General features: G+C 48.9%; 1 protein-coding gene across 1 annotated transcript in view; it reads right to left on the bottom strand.

The window, feature by feature from the left end:
* Nucleotides 1-23,032, bottom strand: part of SHANK1 (SH3 and multiple ankyrin repeat domains 1) — a 1,404,784-nt gene extending 1,381,752 nt beyond the window's left edge. Inside the window, exon 1 of the mRNA XM_069200994.1 lies at nt 21,572-23,032. The gene's annotated coding sequence lies outside the window, so the exon portion shown is untranslated. The remainder of the gene's footprint in view (nt 1-21,571) is intronic.
* Nucleotides 23,033-23,277: the final 245 nt, after the last annotated feature.

The following is a 23,277-nucleotide window of genomic DNA, read 5'->3' as shown; positions in this document are numbered from 1 at the left end:
TTTCTCTGATAAGAAGTCCCTCTCTCTGATGGCTAGCAACATATCTCTGAGGGACAATGCTGTGTCAGGGAGTCATCGACTCAATCTCCAACAGATATCTCTGTATCTCTGATAGTCCACTGTATATAGCTCCACTAGATAAGTCACTGTCTTACAGACACCTCTGTAACTCCATTACATAGCTTCATATTCCTGATAGACATCTATTCCTTTCCATGTCGGTCCATTACGTATCTCTAATAGGTAGCACTGGATCTCTGCTGGACAGCTCTGCAGTCTGTTACACAACATTTCAACACTACATCTTTTAGGCTGAGCTCTGTGCATCATAGTGGCAGATTGTTGTATCTTTGATAGAATGAGCTCCACATCCCATATATATATTTCTCCTCTGATGACCAATCTGTGCTTCTGACAGACAGCTCCTTGGGGCAGGTGTACAAAGCTTTTTACTGGTTCGCACATAGCCCATATGGCCATTAGTGACCGGTAAAATGCTTTTTGGTATGTACCAACCCTATTTTGCGAGTCCGTAACCTATTACTGTCTCGCAAAATAGGGTTTGTGACTCATTATTACGAAGGGGAATGCCAAGGGCATCCCTTCCTAATAGCGAGTCCCACTGGTATGTAGGAATGTTTTGCGACCGGGAATGCAGTTGCAAAACATTCACAGATTACCACCAACTTCAAGTTGGTAGTAAGTCATTCGCAAACGGGAAGTGGTCCCCAAGGGGACCTACAGCCCACTGCCTGCTCTTAAAAAATGAAAAGAAAACTTTTCATTTTTCTTTTTGTAATTCATCCCGGTTTCCTTTAAGGAAAGTGAGCTGCATTACAACAAAAAAAGATTGCTTTATTAAAAAAGCAATCACAGACATGGTGGTCTGCTGACCCCAGCAGGCCACCATCCCTGTGACTGTGGCATTCCCAAATGGGTCACAAATTGCAAACTGTCTCATAAATATTAATGAGGCACGTCTCTTGCAATCCATTTGGGAATTGCAAACAGTGTTAAACACACTGTTGTACATAGCTGTGTGCGATTTCCTACTAGCGAATCACAAAAATGTGCTATTTAGAAATCGCAAACGTCAAGCTACGTACACCTGGCCTCATATCTCTTTGAAAGGCAAAGCAGTATCTTTACGAAAGTGTGCTACAAAGCTCTGAAACAGTCTGGTCCATATATCTCTAACAGACAGAACCATACCTGTAACACACTCCCTATTTCTCCAAAAGACATTGCTGGATCTTTGATACTTATCTTAGTATCTCCCATAGGTATTATTGTAGCTTGGGATTTTTTTTTATCTCCCCTATGGACAGTGTTGTATCCTGTTATAGACAGGACTGTTATCAACTGGTCTACATCTCTGATGGACATCTCAATACCTCTGACACTGTTATATCTCAGATGGACAGCTTGTATCTCCTCTATGGACAGTGATGTATCCTGTTATAGACAGGACTGTGATCAACTGGTCTACATCTCTGATGGACATCTCAATACCGCTGACACTGTTATATCTCAGATGGACAGCTTGTATCTCCTCTATGGACAGTGATGTATCTTGCTATTGATAGGTTTTCATCTCTGATTGACAACTCAATTGCTCTGATGGAGCTGTATCTCAGATAGCATCTCCTTTATGGGCAGTGATGTATCGTGCTATAGATAGTTCAGCATTTCTGATTGAAGCTGTGCATGCCTGCTAGACACTATTGTATCTTAGATAGTAATCTTTTCAACCCCTAATGGACAGCAACGTATTCTTCTAATTGATAGGTCTTCACCTCTGATGGGCATCTATGTATTGCTGACAGACATATCTTAGATAGGAAGCTTTATAGCAATGCATTATTTTTTATGCTAGCTGGTCAGAACAGCTACCTCTTGGTACCGTAACAGAATATCGAGTTTTAAATATCATGCCACAAAAATACCATAGTATATATAAATATTCAAAACCAAAATATTGTGAAGGTAAGGAAATATAGAGATAAGGATATGTTTACTCTACTTAACTCCACATCCTTATACCTTGATGATGTATCTATTGTCAAAGTTTGCAGATGTGAGTTAAGAATACTAAATCCGAACTTAACAACATATACATACCGCCTTGATTTTATCATTTTCAATATTTTTGCTATGATATTCTCGTAGTGCAATAAGTCTGTGGTCAGTGTTCTGACATACGACCCCAGTTCTAAAGAATATTATTGTAACTTAAGTAAGAAGCTTTAGGTAGTGAAGTATTCTTGTTATAGGTAGCTCTGATTCTCTATAGACCCCTTCTTACCTTTGACAGATATGGTTGGACCTTCGATAGGGAGGTTTTTACCTCCCTGACAGATAGTGATGTACTCTGTGTGTCTTACAGACATCTTCGTATCTCAGATAGACATTGTGGTATCTTATATAGAAAGCTCTCCACCTCCCGCAACAATAGTGACACAATCTTGTTTTAGATAGTCCTGTGTCTCTAATAAATGTATCTCTGTATCGCTAACTGATGTGCCCCTGTATCTTTAATAGATGTACCTTTGTGTCTCTAGTAAATGTACTTATATAACACTCATGAATGCACCACTAATAGATGTACCTCTGAATCTCTAATAAATGTACCACTGTATCTCTAATAGATGTACCTCTGTATCTCTATAACAGATGTACCTTAGTGTCCCCAATAAATGTAGTTCTGCATTGTTAACAGAAGTACCACTGTATCTCTTATAGCTGCACCTCTCTATCTGTAATAACTGTTGTGTCATAGGCAGCGCGGTATCTCCATGATGGATAGGGCTGTGTGTTATATTAAACAGGCATAGGCCTCTGATGGACAACTGTGCATCTCTGATAGTGCAAGGAAAAGTGTCAGCAGTGTGCTCAAGAGCTCAGAATTATATTCGATGTAACAGTGGGAGCCATGACACCATTATTTAATGCCCTATCCCTTTGCTCTGCTCTGGAAGACGCATGTTCCTTGGTAGCAGAGGACACAGCCAGCTCTAGAAATTATGACACCAGATACTGTGTTATAAGATTGTCGAATACCAGGCTTTTGTATGCAAATGAATGTTTTTCTAGGTCAGACTAGGGCATGCACCGAATTATGCTTCTGTTGGTCAGGTGAAGTATTATCGCCAGCACCAGGTAATAGTATCGCGAGATAAATGGGTTTGTTTAACAAGCATTACCGGCTAAATTGCAGGAATTAAAATGGTAATGAGCACAATCTAATTTCTCATCGCTTCCAACTTTGTCCCTGGCCAAAAACTGGGGTTGGCTGAGAACAGTTGTATTTTTTCTGAAAGATTGGGCTTTGAGTCACCCTTCTCAGTTTGGTCGCAAAACAGGCTCCTCGCGGAAAGCTTGCAGGGACAGAAGCCTTCTTGGATGGAAGTTTGAAGAAGCGTGGGGCAGAGACCGCGAGCTGAGTCTGGGGAGCTCCGCCCACTGTGCCTCCTTGAGCCGAGGGGTCCCTGGCCCCCGCCTCTCCGTGGCTCAGGCAAGCAGCCATGCCTGCACACCCAGGCGATGCTGAGAGACTGCACCGACAGACTTGCTTGTGTTGCTAAGGAACAGCGTTGCACGGCGGTAAGTGATGTACACAGAAGTGCCCGGATCCTGCCTGCACCCTCCCCCAGATGATATCTCGAGGCAGGGAAGTGGCTTTTAGGATCATAGCAGAACAGTCACATTAGGAACATTTCATCGGTTTTCCTGATGAGAGAAGTACTGCGACTAGCTGCACAGGGGACATGGGCAGCTGGGGGGTGGAGCTACAACTGGCGAAGGCGGCAGGCGGTTCTAGATTGGCACTAGAACTGTTTAGGGCTTGAACACTAAGGGGCATATTTACAAGAAAGTAGAGCATCATAGACGATGTGCCACTTTTCTTTGCCCCCCCACGGCTCCTAACGACACCATGGTTGCACCGTATTAACAGTATGGCGCACAATGGCGCAGGTTAGGGCAACAGCGTCAAAAATAATGATGCTGTTGTTTGTGCTTTGGTGGATTAGCGCCAAAAATGATGACACTAATCCAGCAAAGTCAAGGGAGGCCCATTGAATACAATGGGAGCGTCACTTCAACGCCTGCCTAACGCAGGAATAAAGAACAACGCTAAAAATGGTGCAGTGAAATGTTGTAAATTTCACTGCACCATTTTTCTGGGCCTTCTAACGGAGGGACGTCCTCCTTGCATACATTATGCCTGGCGCAGGCATAACGTGGCACAAGGGGTTACAAAGTGGCGCAATGCTTGCATTTGTAAATATGATGCAACAAAAACGCCACATTAACGTTAAACAAGTGGAGCTAATGTGGTGCACGGAGGCGCAAGGAGCTGGCAGACATGCCCCTAAATTCACTACCTCCAATTTTAGCACTGCTCATTCTAAATGTGACAGGTGTAATAATGAGTGCATATTACATCCCATATTTTTTATCACTGAACACCCAATCGGGAGCAAAAATAAACAAATAACAATAATTGCTGTTGTTTTTTTTTTACTTTTCACTTTTAGGTCTGGGGTTAGCCAAGACCTGTTGGTTTATATAAAATAATTTATGTAGAATACTGGCTAAAAGGGTCTTTCATCCAGCCCTTTTCCTCCATTGGTTTGTTTATGTGTCATTTATATTTGTATTCAACCTACTACAGCATACACATTGGGGCAGTGGGTCAATCCACTCAAGCCATTGGCTAAAATCACTGTGTATCATCTAATTTTGCTCTTTCACAAGGATCGAGTTCGCCCACAAAGTAGTTCTCTTCAGTGCCGGGGATTACTGTGGAAATGTGTGTTTTTTCAAGAATAAGAAAAAATGCCTTTAACCAATTTTTTTATATTGGCAAAAACTTGGCTGATTCCCAACAATATACTTTTACAAAAGCCAAGACAAAGAAACAAAACAAGAACTGACAAAACCAAAAGGCTGTCAGCCAACACCAGACTACTGGAGGTGCGAATGTTTATCTCACTTTTTTTTATTTTTACTTATTGTATTTTGTCTTTAATTTGATTTAACACTTTGATTTCCCTCTTTTACTCCCTTAATTCTTTCAGCTTTTTTACTTTTTTAATTCTCTTTTTTCTTAACAGGAAAACTTCTGTGTCACCTTTTCATCTTCCCTTCGCTTCTCTTCCCTATCATTTAACTTTATTTTGTATCCTGTTATCTATGTTTCCAGCTCCATTTTTTGTTATTTTTTTGTTCTGTTTTTCTTCATTTTTCAACGGGGTGGGGTGGTGAGGTGGTATCCTCCATATTTCACTTCCTCTTTCCCTTTTCTCTGTTTGTTTTTTTCTTATTTTGATTTTTTTCAGAAGTATCAGTTTCGAAGTGGTGAACTGAGATACGTGTTGGGTTAATCCAAAACAAGCCATAGTCTCAGACAATACTATTGCCCGTATTTATGGGCATTGTGGTGCAGGGCAGTGCAGGAAGTCACCTTTGAGCACTGAGCTGCGTCACAGGGAAAGGGCAGGAATGCGCAGTATTTAAAAGAATCCCACACATTCCTGCCCTTTACCCTGTCCCCTATTGGCAGCCTAGCGCCAACGCAGGCACTCTTGCACCAATGTGCAAGCGTGCCTGTGTTGCTTGCAGGATTGTTTTGTGAAGGAAGGGGCACCTTCCTGCACAAAAACAATCCTGGGAGGCTTTTCCCTCTTTCTGTGTGTGCTGCAAAATGCAGGGTGAGCATGCATGACTTCATAAATCACACTTAAGGCTTGCATTGCTCTTGCACCACGTTGCGTGGGGCAAAAGCGACTCAAACCAGGTCATAAATATGGCCCTACGTGCTTAGGGGCAAGTAAAGGAGTATTTTTTTAAGTGAATCTGTGTCCACGTTTCTGAAGCTGTGTATTAACCGATGAAGGTCGGTGTGACAATCCCAGGCAAGGGATGAGGACGAGTTGGTGCTGCAGCTTTTGGATTGGGTAATTCCTGTGTCACAAAGGGATTTCTCAATGAGGAAGGCATTTTATTTTGTCTTTTCCTGCTTCACGCAATGAGCCAGGGGATGCTTGGTAAGTATACGGTACAGCTAGCCAACAGCTGGGGGCCCAGAGGCAAAGTGCAGGCTAAGAGGGGACAGCTGTCCCATACCCCATAGTAGTGTTGTCTCTGCTAAAGGCACACTGGCAGGTTGTAGGGCACCCCAAGCAGGTTGCAGTCACCAACAGCTGTGAGCACACAGGAGACACTGTGCCCTCCAGCATGGCAGGATGGAGACAACTTGTTGGAAGACATGAGTCCCTTATAGGCTGGGTACAGCACGTTTTAGAGCCACATTTAGCTCTGTGAGGTGAGTGTGCAGAGTCAGAAGACTTGCCATTTGGTCACTGATTTAGGGGGCTAGTGCTTCACCCGTGCTTTGGATCTCTGCGGTACATGAAAGTCAGGGTCTCTCCATCCTCGTGAGAAGCCTGGCCGCAATGGCAGGAGGCTCTTCTGACTCCCACAGGAGGCCGGTCTTTTGGATGATGTATGATGATGCCCTAGGCAACCAGTTTGAAGGTATTGGCCCAGGACCTAAGGACGTAGAGAGACTGAACGTGGTACACAGTTAGAGGACAGGCCCATCAAACACCTTCTTTTAGGAAGAGCTTGTTTCTTGGATGATTGTGGAATTAAGTATTTATTTACTATTTTTTAATTCCTAAATAGGATGAACATTCTGAGGCACCGCAGCCGGTGTCCCTGTGGTGGACAGGTCTTCAGTAAATGTTTGAGGCACTGCAGCTGATGTCCCTCTGGTGGACAGGTCTTCAGTAAAAGTTTGAGGCACTGCAGCCGGTGTCCCTGTGGTGGACAGGTCTTCAGTAAATGTTTGAGGCACCACAGCCGGTGTCCCTGTGGTGGACAGATCTTCCGTAAATGTGTGAGGCACCGAGCCGGTGCCCCTGTGGTGGACACGTCTTCAGTAAAAGTTTGAGGCACCGCAGCTGGTGTCCCTGTGGTGGACAGGTCTTCAGTAAATGTTTGAGGCACCGCTGCCGGTGTCCCTGTGGTGGACAGGTCTTCCGTAAATGTGTGAGGCACCGCAGCCGGTGTCCCTGTGGTGGACAGGTCTTCAGTAAATGTGTGAGGCACCGCAGCCGGTGTCCCTGTGGTGGACAGGTCTTCAGTAAATGTTTGAGGCACCGCAGCCGGTGTCCCTGTGGTGGACAGGTCTTCAATAAATGTGTGAGGCACCGCAGCCGGTGTCCCTGTGGTGGACAGGTCTTCAGTAAATGTGTGAGGCACCGCAGCCGGTGTCCCTGTGGTGGACAGGTCTTCAGTAAATGTTTGAGGCACCGCAGCCGGTGTCCCTGTGGTGGACAGGTCTTCCGTAAATGTGTCCCTCTGGCGCACGGGTCGCCACTGGTTTCCAGTGGTGGAACCCGCTGAGCCTCTGCCATCAGAAGCCTGGTAGCCCGCCTAACCTCCAAATGAGTCGGTATAAATGTGACTGTGGGCTAATGACAGAAATGCCGATTTACGCCACGCTTCCATTCTGCAAGCTCTAAATAATGTCAATACTGTTTTGTAACAGCTGGGCTTCATTGCCACCAATCCCACGTATTTAAACTCAAATGGCATATTTCACCAAACAGATTTTGTTGAACTTTAGGGGAACTCGGGTTTGTAGTTTCTTGTGTCCTATGATTCTCCATATCGGGTGTTAAAGTGCTTAATTGCTTATCATTTTATATCCTAGACTCCAATACATCAAAATATTGACTTATTATATTCAGATGTGTTCGTTCAGAGTAGAATTATATGTGCCTTCTTGTTATCATAGCTCCTCCACTTATAAAAAAATGATATACCTATCCTGACACAATGCTCAGTCCTCCATCACAATTTAATAAATGGCGGTGAGAATGGGGGGAAATGTACCCACAAATGTGTTTGGTAAGACAACGATTGCATGATTTGCTATTCGTTACCTTTGACTCTTTTCGTAATTGAAAAGCAACAAGATCGATTCTCTGCACATAGTTAACACAATATTTGGAAAAATATAAATAAAGAATACAAAGGATTAGCAAAAGAGATCTACAGACCACTGTGATTCCAGAAGGCGGCCCACAGGCCAGGGGGATCTTTGAAGGGGAGCTACAGACAACAGTGGAATTAACAAGTACAGCTGCAGAGCACCCCCTAATCCCCTCCCTTCTGTTCTCTGCAATAATCCCTGTTATTCATTCTCTTCTTCTTCTGAGGACGACTTTATTACCTGACCTCAGTGCACATGGGGATGGTCAGCTTCATTTTGTAATTTACTGCTCTCATTAACCTGCATAATTGCCAACCTGCAGAGGTGTTATTGTTTAGTGCTTTACCAATGCTACTGAACTTGCAGTGTTGTCATCACAGCGGAAAGGATGATGTCATACATGAAATGTATAGGATAGAGTGATGCACTGAGGGCAAACCAATGTATGTCTAACTAAAACCAATGAAACGGTTTGGAAAAACCTCCTCTCTTGTACTTAACTAGTTTAACCCTTCTGTACTAGGGCAACTTTTTCTACCACCCTTTTGGTTGAGTTTCATGCTCTTGACAGAACATCTGTTCAGTACCCCAGGGTTTACATGTGGCATAAAGTGACAGTGATCTACACGTGACTGCCAGGTATCACATAGCCGTGACAGTCTGAGTACTCCTCATGTGCTACTCTCCACATTGTTTGAGTGCTAGTGCTTCGTCTGCTCATGTGATCACAAGCGCTTTGGACAGTGATTCTGATATGTGTTACACTACATGCCCCTGCTATGGCATACACTTGTATACAGAGATCTGACATTGTTTCATTCAGTGCTTCTTATCATCCTATTCTGGCAAACACTTTGCATATCACTTTGAAATTGTCCCACCATATGCTTCCTCTATTCATATTAATACAATGCGCTGTACAGCGCCCTGAAACCCGGGTGGGTGAAGTCTGTGCTAGAGAAATAAAAACTGTGGAATCCCTGAGTGAGACCAAAAGGGTCATTGGCATCCCAGACGGGCTGGAACAGATGCCCTTACTGGTGACTGGGACCCTCGACTCTCCCCTACAGTGGGGCGCGCTTGGGGTGCATCTCGGAAACTGTTTGCTTCATTTTCAGAAATAAACACCCGTTTTGGAGATTGCTTCTAAACAGCAAAGATTTTCAGTGGGGCTCAGCTGGTTAGTAACAATGACATCCCAGGAGGCAGCAGCCTGTGGATTACAGGCCCCTCCTGTGGGGCTCAGGAGGTTAGTAACAATGACGACCAGGAGGCAGCAGTTTGTGGATTACAGGCCCCTCCTGTGGGGCTCAGCAGATTGGTAACAATGAGGTCCCAGGAGGCAGCAGCCTGTGGATGACAGGTCCCTCCTGTGGGGCTCAGGAGGTTAGTAACAATGAAGACCAGGAGGCAGCAGCCTGTGGATTACAGGCCCCTCCTGTGGGGCTCAGCAGATTAGTAACAATGAGGTCCCAGGAGGCAGCAGCCTGTGGATTACAGGCCCCTCCTGTGGGGCTCAGCAGATTAGTAACAATGAGGTCCCAGGAGGAAGCAGCCTGCGGATTACAGGACCTTCCTGTGGGGGTCTGTAGGCTAGTAACAATGAGGTCCCACGAGGCAGCAGCCTGTGGATTACAGGACCCTCCTGTGGGGGTCTGTAGGTTAGTAACAATGAGGTCCCAGGAGGCAGCAACCTGCGGATTGCAGGTCCCCCCTGTGGGGGTCTGCAGGTTAGTAACAATGAAGACCCAGGAGACCGCGGCCAGTAGATTACAGTTCCTTTCAGTGTTAGTTTGCACGATGGCAACAATGAAGTCCTTGGGGACTACAGTGTGTAGATTACGGTTCCTTTCCATGGAGTCTGCAAATTGCAATCCTTATTGGAACACTGGAATGTTGAGAACTCGATTAAAGACAATGGAGTAGCCCCGGGCTTATTATGGCTGGTATACCACTTCTGCTCCACCATTCCAATGTTTGTCTTTGTGTTTCTCTCTTTTTAATTTAGAACATTCTACTGTCAGAGCTATCTCCTCCGTTTTAGGCCCTTGCTTGCGGCTCAGCCCTATAACTCGGGTACAGGGCCTTTAACAACCGGTATATCCCTCAGCAGCAGACTATAAGTCTATAATGGAGGTCTGCAGATTACAGTCAGTGTGAAATGTGATTATCAAACGCTCGTCTCAAGAGAGTCCTGAAGCTTGCAGTACACTCCGTGGGTAGCTGAAATCTCAATCGTTCCTCATGTAGACCTGCAGGTTGCAGCCAGTCTCTCGAGACCTGAAGATTACAGTACATTTCTCAGAGCATTTGTGGAGAATGGAGCTGTGGGACATGATTGCACCATAGGTAAAGCTAGAATGTGGGGGGAGTGTGAATCAATGTTATTAAGGGCCTAGGCCCCAATATATCGCTGAGTGCTAACTGAAAATCATGATAGAATGGCGAAGCTGCTAAATTCTCCACTGGATGAATTTTCCGCCAGAATTATGACCGTCATACTATCTCTATCAAGGAGGTACCTTCCCTGGCAAATTCTCCAATAAATGAGAATCCTCCACTGGAAGATTTAACAGTTCCTTCACAAATTCCACCATTTCCATTGCTAGACTTTACCAGGCCATTATCCAGGGCCACTGGAATTATGCGATTCTGCAGCTGCAAACTTTTTCGCAAAATTATGGATTTGCCACATTTGCCACATAATCCATCATTTTCTGCAAAATCTGCAGATTTTAACAAAAAAAAATGTTTCTAGTTCAAAAGTCACAAAAAATGTGGTGACAAGTGTTCCCGTCAGTGGAAAGCACTTCGCAAAAGTTGATTAGTCTTATTTCAGTTGCCTACTGCTTCATTTAGTTGCTACGTATTAATGTGGTGAAATCGTTGGGATGACAATGTTCCAGTGAGTAAAAATGACAAAATTATGAAGTAATCCTATTAAAAAATATGTCCCATTCTGCAGCAAAATTTGCCTTTTCTTACCATATAATGTAGTTAACCCCGCTGCATAGTTTGGTTAACATCTGTCACATAATTCCAGTGGCCCGGCCGTTATCCACCTTAGTCCTGCATAGGAGACAAGGGTATTATCTATCTTTTTATGGTCATGGCTCTCATTACAGGCAGTGAATGAAAACAGATACGTAATACCACACCCAGAGTTACCATTACCATGGCCATTATGAATTTTCATCTATGGAATGGGGAATAACCATGGGAATCGCTGTTATGGTTTCCGCAGACTTTTCTCAAGTTTACGCCACTTTCCCTGGATATCTTCTGCTAATTTTACTGACAAAAGGTGTCAGTAGAAAAATCCAAAGGTTTACCATGCAGCTGAACTCCATACCGCCCCCCCGTGATATCATCCGAATCAGCTTTTCAATTTAAGGCAGCAATGAGAGCTCATGTGCATTCAACAAACAGACATAAAGAACACTAGACGACCAAACTGAGATGAAAGATTCCTTGGGAATTAAAAGAATGCACACGTTTTGGCATATTATAAGAACATCTATTAGGAGGGATAAGAGTGCAGGTGCAACCGAAGAACTGCATTGATCTGGGACTGAGGTGTGGGACTGAGGTCGTAAAAGGGTAAGGAACAGACCTGGAAACAGTAGTCAGGGCAATGCTTAATTTGTGCTTGTTGGTTCCGGTGCAGAGCACCGGCACTTATTTTTGAGGGCCGGCGCTTAATTTTCTGCCTCAAGCACTTATGGCGAGCAAAAGACACATATGGGAAAGACGGAGGAAGAGGGAAGCGAAAAAGCGTCACACAGGGAGAAAGCAGAAAGCTGCAAGAGTGAGCTGAAGCGGCAGGGGGTGAATGTAAATGGAATAAAGAGGCCCGAGATGGCTTTAGTATTACGCCGCCTCAGTATTCCGTGTTCCCAGAAGCCGTGTATTTAGAAGAGGGCTTTGAGCACCGGCACGTTTTTATTTACAAATTAAGCACTGAGTCAGGGAAACCCTGACATGTGGTTCCGAGCAGGAAGCAGCAGAAGCTGGGGTGCAGGACTCAGTGAAAGGGACCAGGAAAAGCCAGGAGAATGGAACAGTGTGCACTACTGGGGATACTCGGGGACACTCTAGCATATAGGATGGAAAGGAAAGTATCCTTAGCCAGGAAAGCGCCCTGAGACCTCCGTTGCTGGTGGATGGTCCAACAGATCAGACTATTCATAAGTAAACTTGCTAAAGTAGGCCCGGCACTGCTGCCTCAAAAGCACTTCATGCTACCACTAAAAAATGCAACATTTACACAGTGTCAAGAGTGTCAGTGGGACAAGAGGATCCCAGTAAAAAACACACCCAGAAGTACTTGCAAGAACAGCAGCCTAACTTGTCTCTATTCTCAAACATCGTAGTGTATGAATAAGCAGGCAGATGCTAGCAAGCAGATGAGAAAACAACTTAAATGAAAACATGGGCCCTGATTTCCAAAAGTCTTTGACCATGTAAGCTCAACAGGTTGAGAGAATAGGTTTTTCAGCACACATTGGCGCACATTAGAAGACATTTTTCCCTTGCACAGCTGTACATTTTGCACACTTACAGTCATGGAAAATGTCTGTGAATGTTTGTGTGTTGGAATTCACAAAAGTTTGGGGATTTGCTGCTGTTGCAGAGTTCCAAGCATACTTAGAGAAATCTTTGAGAACTGCAAAACTTCGAAACCTGTACCCAGGAATAGTTATAATAATCAGCGGATATCAATGGAGGCCTGCACAGTGACGCGGATATAAGAGGGAGGACGACTGACGTCAGTAGATCAAAGTGCGATTGACATCATTGGAGGTCTCCGGAGTGCAATGGCTACCAATAGGGTCTTGAGTTCAACAGATCTCAATGGAAGCCTGTGAAGGATTAGCAGTAATGGACCTATAGAGTTTTCTAGATTCACCGATGGAAGCCCGCAAAGTCCAAGCATACTTAAGAGATCTGCAGATTGACAAATCTCAATTGGAGGCATAGAGAGTACAACAGATAAGAACAAGGGACATACTGAATAGTAGTGCTGTAGTGAATGTATATCTATGAATGCCTGCATCGTGCAGTAGATACCAAGGAAGGTCTGCGGTACACATGGGATGTCAGTGAATTCCTGCAGAGTGAAGCGGATATGAATGAAGGCCTTTAGAGTGTGTTGGAAGGTGGGTCATTTCTTGTGTGGCCTACACAAGTAACGAGTCCGCACACGACCGCCACTGGGAACCAAACACCCCGTTGTATCGCTTGACTCTCATAGGGTAGCGTTGCAGAGCAGTCCAAGGCTTACTCAAGGGAGGTGGTGTGGGCTAGTAATCCCCATTCACAAGCACGCAAGCTTGACTCCTAATAAATGAATGTCCAGTCTGTGCTTTTTCTTTTGATAAAGTAAAAGTACATTTATTATTCACACACACTACTCAATACTATGCAACAATCTACAAATATATACAAAGTGATAGAATCACTCTGGACAAACAGTATGTAATCTCTCAAGTCTCTTTAAGGGAGAATATAATCCAACAATCCACATGGCAAAACAATCCCAGTGCCCCCCTTGACATTTGAACATTTTGACAGTATTCAACACTACAGTGCAATTATGATACCTACAGTTGTGATTAAATACTTTCATCTTGCCAAGAGATGACTGTCAGTATCACTATTCAAATTAGCATACTCAGGAAACATAAGAGACTAAATTCTAGCATTATAACCATCAGGATTATTTTTAGATTCCTTTGAGATTACTTTTGGATTACTCCTACTTAACAATAAAATAACAGTAGAATACATGGGGCCATACCAACCTACACCTATGGTAGACCCCCTTGCACAACCAGGAACAAAAGTTCACTGAAGCTTGTGCTTCAAACATCCATCCAACCCTTGAAGGGTTATCTCTCATGTGTCCCACCCTACCTAGGGTGGGGACACCAACAGATGTTGGGGGGAGGCTGCGCTGCTCCTGCAGCTCCCCCTGTCTCCTCATACTCCGTTGGTGGTGGCCCCCATCTCCCTGGGACCACCACAGGCGTTTTAGGGGCTCAATAAGCAGCCCCTGCCCCACAAAGCATGCTGGGGCGGCTGCATAAATGATTAGCGGCTCTCCCGCTGCGATGGGAGAGCCGCAGTGCCTTTTCTTTTGTGCCTTTGTTTTCTTTTCTTTGTTTTTGGGGGTGCCGGTCCCACCCGGACACCCCCGCACCAAAAAGCGGATCCCTCGTTGGAGGGCGGCTCAGGGAGCCCATCCCTGGCCGCCCCCGCCGGCTCCTCGCACGGCCAGCACCTCCGGGTGCTGCCGCGGGAACCGGCCAGCTGACTGGGAGTCTGCCCGCTCCAGCGGGCAGACTCAGGGATGCTTGCGGCCGCTCGGGCCGCGCGGGCCGCGCGGGGGGAGTGCAGCGGCACTCCCCCTTCCTCCGTGCGTCTTCGGGGCCCTGGGATGGGGTCCGGGGCCCCTCCTCCTTGTAACGGGGAGCGCGACGGCGCTCCCCGGAGTCCTCCTCTTCTCGGGGCCCCAGGATGGGGTCCGGGGCTCCTCTCCTCCTCAGTGGGGAGCGCGACGGCGCTCCCCCAGGCCCTCTTCTGTTCGGGGCCCCGGGATGGGGTCTGGGGCCCCGATGGCCACATTCACAGGGAGCGCGCCGGCACTCCCCGACTTCTCTTCTGTTGGGGGGTGCGCGACGGCGCCCCCCCCCATTACTCCTTTCTTCATGGGGAGCGCGACGGCGCTCCCCGGCTGGTCTTCGCCGCTGGGGGCCCCGGGATGGGGTCCGGGGTCCCCTTTGCACAGCCAGCGGCAGGGGGTGCGCGACGGCGCCCCCCCTTTCAACTTCCAACACGGGACCAGGCTTCACGGGGCCCCGGGATGGGGTCCGGGGTCCCTTTCTCTTCTGCGAGGGGGAGTGCGACGGCACCCCCCTTGCTCCTCTTTCTCCTGGGCTGCACCCAGGCCCTGGCCCACCCTGGGGGCACAGTCTCAAGCAGCTGCGGAGCTCCACGCGCTTCGTAGCTGCTTTCTCAAAGGTCAAAGGTCGCCATTCTTTGTCCTGTGATATCTCGTGCCCCCAAGGGCCGATTTTCTTCATTCTTGTGTCGTTCCGCTCCTGGTGACAAGCCCTTGCCACCAGGAGCACTCTCCTTAGGCCTCCTGGCCTGGAAGGGTCCCAGATCATCAGGGAGCCAGTCCCACTGACTCCTGCGCCAATCTTTCCTCTGGGTTCCCTCTTTTCCTTCTGGGCAGCGCGCTCTCCTTGCGCTAGCCCAGTCCTTCCCCCAACTAGTCCTCTGGGGGGGTAAGGGGGCCAGCTTGCCTGGCCCTGGCATTTGCCTCGCTGGCCTGGGATCCTTCAGGGGCAGAGTCCCTGCCCCAAGGGCAGTCAGGAGGTTCTTCCTTCCAGTTGTCCATGCCGCCCATCTGAAGTCCCAGTGTCCAGCAGTGAAGCACAGCCAAGAGAGAGAGCTCTCCCCTGTGCAGGACCTTTTAAGTGGGGGCGGAAGTGTCCAGCAGGTCTGCACCTCTGGCCTATCCAGATGTGCCACATCACTTCCTTGCCCCCGTCCCCTCCTTCTTGCACAGTCTTCTGGGATAGCTCAAGATGGCATCCTCCAGGAGTTAGTTGCCACATGTGCTCTGAAAGTCTCAGCCCCTCCTACCTGATATTCCTCTCAGGGCTCCTCCAGCCTGCTCCTGGCACGGAATGACAGCTGGCTGATTGATGCTAGGCCCTGCTCCAGCAACTGGACAGAGCAGTAATTGGCCCTAATCCTGAGCTGAGGCAGAGAAAGATGACATCCCTGGATGACCCATAAGTTGTACAACTAGGCTCCTGTAACCTACTGCATCATTCTTTTCTTACAGGTTACAGTGTACTTTGGTGTGACTCTGGTCTCGGTGGACCCCAGAGAACTGGAGTTGCACCCTAGGCCCTCCTTTCCCATTGACATTCAATGGAGTATCCCCCCAATGCAAATATCTTAAGCACCCTGACATTGGCATTGAACTGGGTGTCCCTACAGTGAAAAGACAGTAAGCACACTGACTCTCCCTCACATGTGTACACCCCTCTCATGAGACCTACTCCAGGTCACCACCCACTCTGCATAGTTCCTCCTGCACCATGACTACCTAAGCGCAGTTCTAGGGCTGCGCACACTAGGAATCCTCCTCTCACAGCCCTCACATGGGTGCATATCCATGCGCACACATGATCACATGTAACCTGCCCGGGGCCTCCTGCCTTGCTGCGCCACAGCAGCCTTTCCTTAGCACGGCGACACCAGCGGTAAACACGTGCAGTCCATTTTACCTTGTGTTTATTGTGCGGGAGTCACCTCATAGGAGGTTTCCTCACAGTAAACAGTCAAAAACCAGGTGGTCAAAAATCGAAAAATCAGGGCAGACCTGAGGGTCAGAACCGTCCTCTAACAGAGTGCATGATGCAAAAAGAACAGATGATCGACAGAATGCTGAACAATGTCAAACATTCACCCCCAGTCAGAGTTCTGGGCCTAAATACATTTTTTTTATGCTCGCCACGCCATTCCAGTTTGGACACCGCCATATAAAAATCAGTCTTGACCCTGCTCCTCATGGGATCAGTCCAGCCCGAACTGCCAGGCCAGGTCCTCCCTGGAATGGAAACAAGAATCCTGGGACCGGTTTCAGGGTATCATCCCTCATCTTTCAGGTTATCACACCTCATCAGCCAGGCTAGCTTGAATCCGGTGGCATGGCTTGCATGGGACCCACGTCTGGGCATACCCTTTCCACTTAGGGCGACAAATGCAAAAAGAACAGATGATGGACGGAATGCTGAACAATGTCAAACATCCACCCCTAGTCAGAGATCTGGGCCTAAGTCCATCGTTTTTTGCTCACACCCTATTCCACTTTGGACCAAGCCATATGAACTTCAAACGAAAGCATTCAGTTTCCCCTGGACTTTAATGAACACCAGCATTGTACACTGAAGATAAGTGAAGACCTTCATGGGGCATTTAACGTCAATAAAGTCTCATAGTGTACACTGGATACAAGGAAGGCTAGTACTGTCACTGGATCTCAATAAAGGTCCACAGTAAGCAGCGAATATAAATGCAGGCCTTCGGATGATACCAAACAAGGGCAGCAGTGTACACTGGATGTTACTAAAGACCTACACTGTCCACTGCATAACTGGGTATCAAATAAGTCTGAAGTATCCCTGGATATCTGTAAAGGGTTGCAAGCGCAGTGCATATGCGTGAGTGCCTGCAGTGGGTCACAGAAATGAATGAGGGTCTGCACAGGATAACAAGCAAAGCATGCAGTGTGCTTTGGGTATCAACAGATGTCACAGGTGTTCATTGGATATCAGTGAAGGCTGCCACTGGACATCAAAGAATTATTTGAGTCTGCAGTGAGCATCAATAAAGGCCAGTAGTCTTCACTGTATATAATGAAACCCTGCAGTGTGCGTGTGCAGGGAGAAAATCAGCCTGCAGAGGTTATAAATGAAGTATTTGGTTTGGTATAAAGCTGAGGCTGCAGCATGCAACGGAGAACAAAATATGCATCCAGTGTCCAAGAGGTATCAATGAAGGATAGCAGTATGTACTTCATATCAATAATGCCTTGCAGTGTGCAGCAGATTTCATGATGCTCCTGCAGTGTGCAAGTAATATAAATAATTGCCTTCACTGTGCATATCGAGGAATGACTTCAGAATGCAGCAGGTATGAATGAAGGTCGGCGGTGGGCTTCAAGCAAGACCTGCAGTGTGCGTTGGATATCTATAAAACCCTCCAGTGTCTACTGGATTCCAATTAATTCTTGCAGTGTGCAGTGAATATCAAGAAAGTTGAAGAGAGCCCTGCAGCGTTGTGATATTGTACATATTAAGGAAAGACTTCAATGTACAGCTGATACACATGAACACCTGCAGTGGGTATCAAGCAAGGCGTGCAGTGTGCGTTGGATATAAAAAAAAAACTCCAATGACTACTGGATATCAATAGGGCCTGCACTGCATGAATTCCTGTAGTGTGCAGTAAGTATCAACAAAGACCTGCAGCTTGAAGATATATTAGCAATAGTTTGCACCGTGCATATCAAGGAAGGACTTCAGTGTGAAATAGATACACATGAGCCCTGCAGTGGGTATCCCTCAAAGCCTGCAGTGGGCGTTGGATGTCAATAAAACCTCCAGTGTCCATTGGATGTCAATGAAGGCCTGCTAGATCCAACTTTATGTCAATGGTGGGTTGCAGTGTGCAATGTGTATCATGGAAGACCTGCAGTGTACATTGGGTATCACTGAAGGCTTGCACTGTGCCTGGGACATCACTGAAGGCCTGCAGTGAGCGTTGCATATCAGTGAAGACCTACAGTGTGCATAGGAGATCAAGGAAGGACTGCAGTGTGCATGAGGTATCAGTGGCGGCCTGCAGTGTGCCTGGAATACCATTGAAAGCCTGTAGTGTGCATAAGATATCAGTGAAGCCCTGCAGTGTGCATAGGATACCACTTAACGCTATCAGTGAAAGCCTGAAGTGTGTAAATAAGATTAATAAGTGGCTGCAGCGTGCATGTGATACCACTGAAGGCCTTCAGTGTGCACAAAATATCAGTGAAGACCTGCAGTGTGCATAGGAGATCAAGGAAGGACTGCAGTGTGCATGGGGTATCAGTGGCGGCCTGCAGTGTGCCTGGAATACCATTGAAAGCCTGTAGTGTGCATAAGATATCAGTGAAGCCCTGCAGTGTGCATAGGATACCACTTAACGCTATCAGTGAAAGCCTGAAGTGTGTAAATGAGATCAATAAGTGGCTACAGCGTGCATGTGATACCACTGAAGGCCTTCAGTGTGCATAAAATATCAGTGAAGACCTGCAGTGTGCATAGGAGATCAAGGAAGGACTGCAGTGTGCATGGGGTATCAGTGGCGGCCTGCAGTGTGCCTGGAATACCATTGAAAGCCTGTAGTGTGCATAAGATATCAGTGAAGCCCTGCAGTGTGCATAGGATACCACTTAACGCTATCAGTGAAAGCCTGAAGTGTGTAAATGAGATCAATAAGTGGCTGCAGCGTGCATGTGATACCACTGAAGGCCTTCAGTGTGCATAAAATATCAGTGAAGACCTGCAGTGTGAATATGATACCACTTAATGCTGAAGTGTGCAAATGACATCAATAAGTGGCTGTAGTATGTATGCGATGCCACTGAAGATCTGCAGTGTGCATGGAATATTGATGAATGAGTGTAGTGGGCACAGGTTATCAAAGAAGGACTACAGTCTGCGCGGAATAGCAAGAAAGGCCGGCAGTGGACAGTAAGACAAGTCTCCTGTGTGCCTGGGCTATGAATGCATGTCTGCAGTGTGCACTGGAGCTGAAGGACGTTGTAAAGCGTGCATCTAGTTTCACTGAATCTATGCAACGTGGAGAGGTTCACACAGCAGCCCTGCAACAAACAGCGGATTTTAATGGGGCCTGTAATGTGCTGCAGATCTCACTGAAGCTCTGAAACGTGCAACAGTTCTCACTGGAGCCATGCAGTGTGCAGCAGTCCTCACTGGAGCAAAGCAGTGTGAAACCGTTTTCACTGGAGTTGTCACTGGCACCATGCAATGTGCAGCAGTTCTCACTGGAGACATACAATGTGCCGCAGTCCTCACTGGATTCCTGCGATATGCCACTGGTCCCACTAGAGTCATGCAACCTGCTGCAGTTCTCCCAGGAGCCATGCAATGTGCAGCAGGATTTAATTGGCTCCTGCAACATGCAGCAGGCCTCCCGGAGCCCTGCGATGTGTAACAGTTCTCAATAGAGCCCTTCAATGAACAGCAGCTTGCACTGGAGCCCTGTAATGTGCAGCCGGTTTTAATTGGGTCCTGGGATGTGCAGCAGTTCTCACTGGAGGCTTGCAAGGAGCAGCGAGCTGCATTGAAGCCTTGTAAGCTGCTGCAGCCCTTATTGAAGCCCTGCAATGTGCAGCAGTTTTCACTAGAGCCCTCCAATTTGGAGCAGCCCTCACTGGAACCCTGCAATGTGCAGCAGTTCTCACAAGAGCTGCACATTGAAGCTTTGTAATGTGCAGCAGCCCACACTGGAGTCCTGCAATGAGCAGCAGCCCTCACAAGAGCCCTGCAATATGCAGCAGCCCTCACTGGAGTCCTGTAATGAGCAGCAGTTCTCACTAGAGCCCTGCAATGTGCAGCAGCTCTCACTTGAGCCTTGCAATAAGCAGCAGTTCTCACTGGTGCCCTCCAATGAGCAGCAGCCCTCACTGAAGCCCTGCGATGTGCAGCAGTTCTCATTAGAGTTGTGCAATGAGCAGGGAGATGCACTGAAGCCCTGCAATGCGCAGCAGCTCTCACTGGAGCCCTGCAATGTGCAGCAGCCCTCACTGAAGCCCTGCAATGCGCAGCAGCACTCACTGGAGCCCTGCAATGTGCAGCAGTCCTCACTGGAGCGCTGCAATGTGCAGCAGTCATCACTGGAGCCCTGCAATGAGCAACAGCCTTTACTGAAGCCCTGCAATGACCAGCAGTTCTCACTAGTGTCGTGCAATGAGCAAGGAGATGCACTGAAGCCCTGCAATGTGCACCAGCATTCACTGGAGCCCTGCAATGTGCAGCAGCCCTCACTGGAGTCCTGCAATGACCAGCAGTTCTCACTAGAGTTGTGCAATGAGCAGGGAGATGCACTGAAGCCCTGCAATGTGCAGCAGCTCTCACTGGAGCCCTGCAATGAGCAGCGGCCATCACTGGAGCCCTGCAATGAGCAGCAGCACTCACCTTGAGCCCTGCAATGTGCAGCAGCCCTCACTTAAGCCCTGCAATGTGCAGCAGCCCTCACTGGAGCCCTGCAATGTGCAGCAGCCCTCACTGGAGCCCTGCAATGTGCAGCAAGCTGCATTGAAGCCCTGCAATGAGCAGTGAGATGCATTGAAGCCCTGCAATGTGCAGCAGCCCTCACAGAAGCCCTGCAATGTGCAGCAGCCCTCCCTGGAGCCCTGCAATGTGCAGCAAGCTGCATTGAAGCCCTGCTACGATCAGTGAGATACTTTCAAGCCCTGCAATGTGCAGCAGCCCTCACTGGAGCCCTGCAATGTGCAGCAAGCTGCATTGAAGCCCTGCTATGAGCAGTGAGATACCTTGAAGCCCTGCAATGTGCATAAGCTCTCACTGGAGCCCTGCGATGATCAGCCGGCCTCACTCTGGAGTCACGCAGAAAATTCATTTGGATCGTTTCAGGAGGCGCTCGCATGCCCAAGGTTAGTTACCTCAGACGCCCCCCGGTCCTCTGTGGTCCCTCGTGCTCGCGCGCTCTCTCTCCCGCTGTCTTTCTCTCGTCCTCTCTCTCACACGGACCAGTACCTCTCTTGAAGCAGCACACGCACATCTCTACAACAAGGGAACCTGCTTTTTCTTATCCCTTCACAAAAGACGGGTGGCGTGCATACTCTCAGTACTGTGGGCCATACGTGCGCTAAGTCCCTAGTGCCTGGAGCTGGGGCTGCGCGTGTCTCAAGGGACGGATGCACAGCGCCACCGCAGACACCGCGTGTGCGCTGGGTCTTACCTGCTCGGTTCCCGGAAGTGTAGGGGAGGTTGTGACTCCGGTGCCTCAGGTCCGGCCAGTCAGCTCTGCTCTCCCGCTTCGGTCCGGACGGGCTCTCGCACTGGGCTCAACGTTTCCCCGGACTGGAGCCGGTCAGTTTGTCCACCTGCGGCTCCCGGGGTACAGACAGCGACGGGTTTTGGGGTCCGTGTGAGCTGATGCCATCACCCCAGCCCTCCCTCCAGCGGTGTTACTGCGCCATCTGCCCCCACTCCGGCCGATGCCCGTCGGGGTGCCTCGTGGTACCAGCGCTCTTCGGGGGTAGGGTGGGGTACTGACACCTTGATCCTCAGAGGACTGATGGCCTCCCCAGGAGGCGTTGGCACTCACGGCCCTTGGGGGTCTTCTCCCCCCCTCGCCTCTGCAGCGCCGCTTATCTCGCCAGTGGCTTCTGGTACCCCAGGTCCTGCCGGTCCCAATGATGCCTCGCTCCTACGGGGGATGCTGGTCTCTTTGTGGGGATTATGGTCCCTTTGTGAGGATGCTGGCCCCCTCCCTTCGTGGAGATGCTGACCTTTCTGTGGGGTTGCTGGCCACTCTGGGGATGTTGGGCTTTCTGGTGGGATGCTGCCTCACTGTGGGTATGCTGGCTTCTCTGGGAGGATGCTGATCCCTCTGTGGAGATGCTGATCCCTCCGTGGAGATGCTGGCCGCTCTGTTCGGAAAGATGCTGGGTTCTCTGTAGGTGTGTTGGTCCCTCTGTGGGGATGCTGGTCCTTCTGTTGGGATGCTGGCCCCTGTGTAGGGATGCTGGTCCTTCTGTGAGGATTCTTGTCCCTCTGTGAGGATGGTGGTCCCTCTGTGAGGATGTCGCTGCCCCCCTCGTTCAGGGGGCTGCTGATCCTGCCGGCCCCTTTCTCCACGGCGTCTGCTAGGCTCTGCGGGGTGCTATTGGCCCCTCTCTCCCCGCCTCTCCTCTCCCAGCTGCAGTGGGCAGGCGGATGGGCTCTCTGCTCGCGTGTGGGCGAGCTCCGGAAGCCTGTCAAGCGCTCCCCATAAGGCGCGCTGCCGGGAGCTGCCTTCCGAGCACCCAGGGCCGCAGGTGGCGGCTGCTGGGGCCCCCGGGGTTCTCGGCGACGGCTCCTCACCAGGGGCCCCGGCCACTGGTGGTCTTCCTCCTCACTGGGGACCCTCCTCGCCACGGGTCCTCCCGCTCACCACTGGTCCTCCTTCCCAACGGGACCTCTTCCGGTCTCGTGTGTATTGGAATGCTGCCCTCCGGGGGGCTCCTCGGTGCTGGCCCCGCGGGCTCCACCAGGCTCGGTCTAGGGAGCAGAGCAGCGTCGGGCTCCGCTCTCTCACTCATGCCCCGGCGGTGCACAGAGGCAGGCGAGCGGCTCCCCCACCCCCGATTCACATGATACCGTCCGAGCCTCCCCAATCACTACCGAGCATGTGCCGGGGATGGGGCGTGCAGAGGAGGGAGGGGGATGGAGGGACAGTGGGGGTGAATAAAAGGGGATGGAGGGATGAAAGAGCGAGGTAGAGAGGAAGAGACTACAGAGAGGTGGGATGGAGGGAAGGCGAGGGGGGAGACGTGCAAGCGTGGGACGAGAGAGGAAGGAGGCGCAGTGGGGAACAGCAGGTAAGAAAAGTGCGCCGGCAGGAGGGAGACGGGGGATTCAGACGAGAGGGGGGAGAACATGAAACAGAGGGATGGAGACGGC

This window comes from Pleurodeles waltl, chromosome 7, assembly GCF_031143425.1.
Source record: "Pleurodeles waltl isolate 20211129_DDA chromosome 7, aPleWal1.hap1.20221129, whole genome shotgun sequence".
Classification (NCBI taxonomy): Eukaryota; Metazoa; Chordata; class Amphibia; order Caudata; family Salamandridae; genus Pleurodeles; species Pleurodeles waltl.
Note: the sequence above shows the minus strand (reverse complement) of the source record. Positions and strands in the feature narration are given on the sequence as shown.